The sequence below is a fragment of the Mus caroli genome, chromosome 13, assembly GCF_900094665.2.
Source record: "Mus caroli chromosome 13, CAROLI_EIJ_v1.1, whole genome shotgun sequence".
In the NCBI taxonomy this organism is placed as follows: domain Eukaryota; kingdom Metazoa; phylum Chordata; class Mammalia; order Rodentia; family Muridae; genus Mus; species Mus caroli.
Window position 1 is genome coordinate 5,231,070 of NC_034582.1, and position 6,960 is coordinate 5,238,029.

The 6,960-nt window shown below is 39.9% G+C and overlaps 1 protein-coding gene across 1 annotated transcript in view; it reads left to right on the forward strand.

The window, feature by feature from the left end:
- Adarb2 (adenosine deaminase RNA specific B2 (inactive)) overlaps nt 1–6,960 on the forward strand; it is a 540,557-nt gene that overhangs the window by 435,290 nt on the left and 98,307 nt on the right. The window lies entirely within an intron of this gene.

Genomic DNA, 6,960 nt, shown 5'->3' on the forward strand with positions numbered 1-6,960 from the left:
GAGGGGTAGGACTAGGTTTGTTCCAGGAGACCCCTTATCTAAAAAATGTTCCCGGAGCAGTTTCCAATTGGGAGGGGGTACCTTGGGGTAAAAAGTTCAGGTGTGTTCCGGGAACAATCTCCAGATGGGAGGGGTAAGAGGACCCTGAGCTGAAGAGTTCATGGAGAGTTCAGCTTTTCTTCTTTCAAACTCTATCCTCTGAACTGTGAGCCAAAATAAACTATTCCTCCCATAAATTGCTTCTTGCCAGATATTTGGTCACAGTGACGAGAAAAAAATGATTAGTATTTATCGACCTTCTATGATTCAAATTCAAAGCTCAAATGGACAGAAACTAGAGACACGTGTTATAATCACTATGGTTGCTACTCCACAGACTTAGACACAAAGGCACAAAAGCACAGGTGCATGTTGCTCATAATATACAGTGTAATGTCTTCATTCTCCAAGTAGGAGGAGGGGGTCTTACACTAAGCTTCAAAATAACAATATAGTGTAACCTGGCTCACAAGCTCACTTACTCTTTAAGTTGTTTTGTGCTAAATGTATACACATTTATCAACCACAGAGGCTTGAATAAACTCCAGGCAGTACTTTGGAATTCAAATTTATAAAAACTAATCTAGGACGGGAAAATGACTTACTAGCATGGAAGATAGTTGAGGTCTTCATTTGACCTCCACATGCACACCCCCACACATGCAAGCACATAAATACATAGACATGCATACTATATATACATGTACATGCAGAAAAATGCTAGTCAAACACAAGCTCGGATCTAAGCACTGTAGCTGCTTCCAGTGTAAACCAGTTGTTGAGTATGAAAGCAAATGCAATCACTACAAGACCTGGTGGGTTCAGTTTGCAGTAAACAAAGTTGACTGCACACGCACCATGTAATTAAAATGATGAAATTCTACTGTCCAATTAGGCAACTATGTTTCCCTGTAAGAATCCCAAATTTTTGTCTTGCTTCTAAACCCCACATAATCAAAACTAATGTCATTTACATACACAAATTCAACCCAGGAAAAACAACGTACAGATGCATCATTTAAAATAGATGCACTTTGGAGTCAGCAGACAAGTGAAGGGCTTTCTTGAGGAAATAGAAATTGGAAGGATGGAAAGCAGAAAAGCTAAAAAGCCATGATTACACTGAACTTTTCCAATGATTCTAGAAGGTTTAAATAATAATAATAATATTAATAACTTGTTCAAAACCCAGGAAATTATACACAAATTATAAAAACACATAAACATTCTGTTAAATCATCCCTTGCAAACCCCATCTTTAAAGTGATCTAGAAGTGAGAGCAGGTAGGTAGCTTAGTCAGTAAAGTGCTTACCGTCCAAGCATGAATCCAGTCCTCTGTGTCCACTGAAAATTCCGAGGGTGGTGGCACAGGGCCAGGGAAACAGAGAGTAGATCCCTGGGGTTTGTTGATGAGCCAGTCCTGAGGTACCAGTGAAATTGCCCGTCTCTCTTTCTGGTGAGCAGCGGTGAGCATACATGGCTGCACAAGGTGCAGGGAATACAGTGACAAAGGAGAGGTCAGATATAAACATATAAATCTACCATCTCCTCAAAGGCTCAGGGAACATCATGAAAGAAGATTTTTTTTTTAAATGTAAAATCCAAAAATCGGGAGAAGAGATGTGAAAGAGCATCTTCTGGACATGCCACTGCCATTGCAGTCATACACTTGTGTCTGAGAAGACCTGCACTGAATCTACACAAGAATGAGCCCAACAATACTCAGGTGTGAATAAAGGAGGGTCCAGGAGGCACTGGACTATTTTCTTAATGTTGCCTTCAGTCTTGTATCTGCTGATGACTCATCAGGCTACAGCAGATAATGCCAATCCAACTATCACATAGTCAGCCCTGGTTAAACTAAATGGCTAAATGGAAACCATTGTAAATCTGAGTAAGGGGCTAGTGGGGAAGCATACAAGTTGACAGGGATGGTAGGGAGAAGAGAGGGTCCTGGAGAGAGTAATCATAATATATTATATACATTTATAAAATCATCAAATAGCAAAATTAATCAATAAAAACGGTGCACAACTCCTGAGGAATGGCACCTGAAGTTGTCCTCAAGCTTCCATGTGTATACTCGTACATACACACATACTCATGTAAACGTGTGAACACACAAAACTAAATGAATGAGTAAATGAAAGTGACTTGGGGCAATGATAGAAATGCACATGTTTATACTTTTTATGATAATACATGGCTGAAATTTAGGGAGACTGAGGCATGAACTTAAGGCTAGCCTGACTACACAGAGAGACCTTGTCTAAAAAGCAAATGAGTAAAAGAGATGATAGATCATTATATATGTGTGTGTATCATATACAGATATATATATATATATATATATATATATATATATATATATGGATGACAGAGATAATGGATATGATAGATAGATAGATAGATAGATAGATAGATAGATAGATAGATAGATGGTAAATACAATAGACAGATAATTGAAACATAAAGGTAGTGCATGTCTCAGGAAATTTGAAATCCTAACTGAGCTGGACCCCATGGCATACATTCACAGCCTCATGAGGTTGAGACAAGAGGATTTGAGCCCAAGAGTTCAAAACTAGCCTATAGTGAGCCTCCATCTCAGAACAAAAACTAAAATGAACACCAAAGTTGTTCTTACAGCATGAGGAGTGTAAGAATCTATAATGAACATGTCTCCAGAACAACACAGAAGCAAAGAAAAAGACATTGGGGAGTTTGGGTTACCCAGGCAGGTGGGGGGAGGGGGCATCAGTAGAAGTCTGCTGCTTATATGTGTTAGGATCTTCAAAGGGAAGTGGAGAGTCTCATGATGCAGCCATGAGCAAGACTGGGAAAAGTGTTCACAGAAATTAACTCTGGGGGGGGGGATCTGTTCCAGTCGGGGCCACCCCCGCCATGTTCCTTCTGAGCCCAGCGGAGGCCACTAAGGGCTCCAGAGTGCTCTCCATGCCACAGGACCTCCGAATCACCTCAGGATCACGGGTGAGTGGAATGCAACATCAGCTCCAAAGAATTGTGGAGGTCTTGGGCCAGCAGGAACAGGGACAAAGGAACCCCGCCCAACCCAGGATCCATTCAGGTGGAGATCAGCCCTGCCATCTTCTGCGTGAACCTAGCCGAGGGCTTCTAGGGCACCAGAGGACTCTCCACACTGCAGGACCCCTAGCACACTCAGGATCTCCTGATCACCTGAGAGCACTTGGGTGATAGAAGCAACAGAGCTTCTTGGTCAGGGTCCCGTCTGGCCGTCATCCATTAGGCAGAGCTGAGACCCAGATCCCTGGGCACATTCCTTGCCAGAGGAGAGTCAGCCTACAGGGAGAGTTCTGACCCCAGAACTCAGGAGGTGGATCAGAGCTCCAGAGTGCTGGACACCTGCCCTGAAAGAGGAGAGCTTGCCTGCAGAGAGTGCTCTGACCACTGGAACTCAGGAGCGAGTTGGACTCCCAGGAGTACTGACAGAGACTAAAAGAATCACAGGAGGATAAAGCTCCAACCAGAGACAGCTTGAACATTAACACCAGAGATTTCCAGATGGCGAGAGGCAAACGTAAGGTAAGAATCTTACTAACAGAAACCAAGAACACTGGGCATCATCAGAAGCCAGTACATGCACAACAACGAGTCCTGGATAACCCAACACACCCGAAAAGCAAGACGCAGATTTAAAATCATATCTCATGATGATGGTAGAAGATTTTAAGAAGGGCATTAATAACTCACTTTTTAAAAAAATACTGGAGAACACTGCTAAACAGGTAGAAGCCCTTAAAGAGGAAGCACAAAAATTCCTCAAGGAATTACAGGAGAATGCTGCTAAAAAAAAAAAAAAAAAAGTAGAAGTCCTTAAAGAGGAAACACAAAAATCCCTCAAGGAATTAAACGAGAACACTGCTAAACAAGTAGAAGCCCTTAAAGAACTACAGGCAAACACTGCTAAACAGGTGGAGGAAACACAAAAAATCCCTTTAAAAATTACAGGAAAAACAACAAAACAGGCAATGGAATTGAACAAAACCATCCAGGATCTAAAAATGGAAGTAGAAACAATGAAGAAAACCCAAAGTGAGACAACTCTGGAGATAGAAACCCTATGAAAGAAATCAAGAACCATAGATATGAGCATCAGCAACAGAATATAAGAGATGGAAAAGAGAATCTCAGGTGCAGAAGATTCCATAGGGAACATGCACACAACAATCAAAGAAAATGCAAAGTGCAAAAAGACCCTAAGTCAAAACATCCAGGAAATCTAGGACACAATGAGAAGACCAAACCTATGGATAATAGGAGTAGATGAGAATGAAGATTTTCAACTTAAAGGGCCAGCAAATATCTTAAACAAAATTATAGAACAAAACTTCCCAAACCTAAAGAAAGAGATGAACATACAAGAAGCCTACAGAACTCCAAATAGACTGGACCAGAAAAGAAATTCCTCCTGATACATAATAATCAAAACAACAAATGCACTAAATAAAGACAGAATATTAAAAGCAGTAAGGGAAAAAGGTCAAGTAACATATGAAGGCAGGCCGATTAGACTTACTCCAGACTTCTCACCAGAGACTATGAAAGCCAGAAGATTCTGGACAGATGTTATGCAGACACTAAGAGAACACAAATGCTAGCCCAGGCTACGATACCCAGCAAAACTCTCAATTACCATAGATGAAGAAACCAAAGTATTCCATGACAAAACCAAATTCACACAATATCTTCCGATGAATCCAGCCCTTCAAAGGATAATAAAGGGAAAATACCAACACAAAGATGGAAATTACAACCTAGAAAGAGCAAGAAAGCAATTCCTTAACAAAACTAAAAGAAGACAGCCACAAGAACAGATTCCCAACTTTAGCAACAAAAATGACAGGAAACACCATTACTTTTCTTTGATTTCTCTTAACATCAATGAACTCAATTCCCCCCAAAATTAAAAAGACATAGGCTAATAAACTGGCTATACAAACAGGACCTAACATTTTGCTGCTTACAGGAAACCTACCTCAGGGATAAAGACAGACACTACCTCAGAGATAAAGGCTGGAAAACAATTTCCCAAGCAAATGGTCTGAAGAAACAAGCTGGAATAGCCATTCTAATATTGAATAAAATCGACATCCAACACAAAGTTATCAAAAAAAACAAGGAGGGACACTTCATACTCATCAAAGGTAAACTGTACCAAGATAAACTCTCAATTATAAATATCTATGCTCCAAATGCAATGGCAGCCACATTCACTAAAGAAACTTTAGTAAAGCTCAAAGCACACATTGTACCTCACACAATAATAGTGGGAGGCTTCAACACCCCACTCTCACCAATGGACAGATCCTGGAAACAGAAACTAAACAAAGACACATGGACACTAACAGAAGTTATTAAATAAATGGATTTAACAGATATCTACAGAACATTTTATCCTAAAACAAAAGGATATACCTTTCTCAGCACATCATGGTACCTTCTCCAAAATTGACCATATAATTGGTCACAAAACAGGCCTCCACAGATACAAAAATATTGAAATTGTCCCATGCATCCTATCAGATCACCAGGAACTAAGGCTGATCTTCAATAACAACATAAATAATAGAAAGCCAACATTCACGTTGAAGCTGAATAACACTCTACTCAATGATACCTTGGTCAAGGAAGAAATAAAGAAAGAAATTAAAGACTTTTTAGAGTTTAATGAAAATGAAGCAACAACATACCCAAACTTATGGGACACAATGAAAGCAGTCCTAAGAGGAAAACTCATAGTCCTGAGTGCCCCCAAAAAGAAAGTAGAGAGAGCATACACTAGCAGTCTGACAGCACACCAGGAGGCTCTAGAACAAAAGGAAGCAAAATCACCCAAGAGAAGTAGAATATCAAGAAATAATCAAACTTAGGGCTGAAATCAACCAAGAGGAAGTAAGAAGAACTATTCAAAGAATCAACCAAACCAGGAGCTGGTTTTTTGAGAAATTCAACAAGATAGATAAACCTTTAGCCAGACTAACTAGGGGGCACAGGGACAGCATCCTAATTAACAAAATCAGAAATGAAAAAGGAGACATAACAACAGATCCTAAGGAAATCCAAAACATCATCAGATCCTACTACAAAAGGCTATACTCAACCAAACTGGAAACCCTGGATGAAATGGACAACTTCCTAGACAGTTACTAGGTACCAAAGTTAAATCAGGATCAGATTAATGATCTTAACAGTTCCATCTCCCCTAAAGAAATAGAAGCAGTCATTAATAGTCTCCCAACCAAAAAGAGCCAAGGACCAGATGGATTTAGTGTAGAGTTCTATCAGACCTTCAAAGAAGACTTAATTCCAACTCTACTCAAACTATTCCACAAAATAGAAACAGAAGGTACTCTACCCAATTCATTCTATGAAGCCACAATTGCTCTGATACCTAAACCACACAAAGATCCAACAAAGAAAGAAAACTTCAGACCAATTTCCCTTATGAATATTGAGGCAAAAATACTCAATAAAATCCTCACAAACCGAATCCAAGAACACATCAAAACGATCATCCATCATGACCAAGTAGGTTTTATTCCCGGTATGCAGGGATGGTTTAATATACGGAAACCCATCAACATAATCCACTATATAAACAAACTCAAAGAAAAAAAATCACATGATCATCTCGTTAGATGCTGAGAAAACATTTGACAAGATCCAACACCCCTTCATGATAAAAGTCATGGAAAGATCAGGAATCCAAGGCCCATACCTAAACATGATAAAAGCAATCTACAGCAAACCAGTAGCCAACATCAAAGTAAATGGTGAGAAGATGGAAGCAATCCCACTAAAATCAGGGNCTAGACAAGGCTGCCCACTTTCTTCCTAGCTATTCAATATACTACTTGAAGTCCTAGCCAGAGCAATTC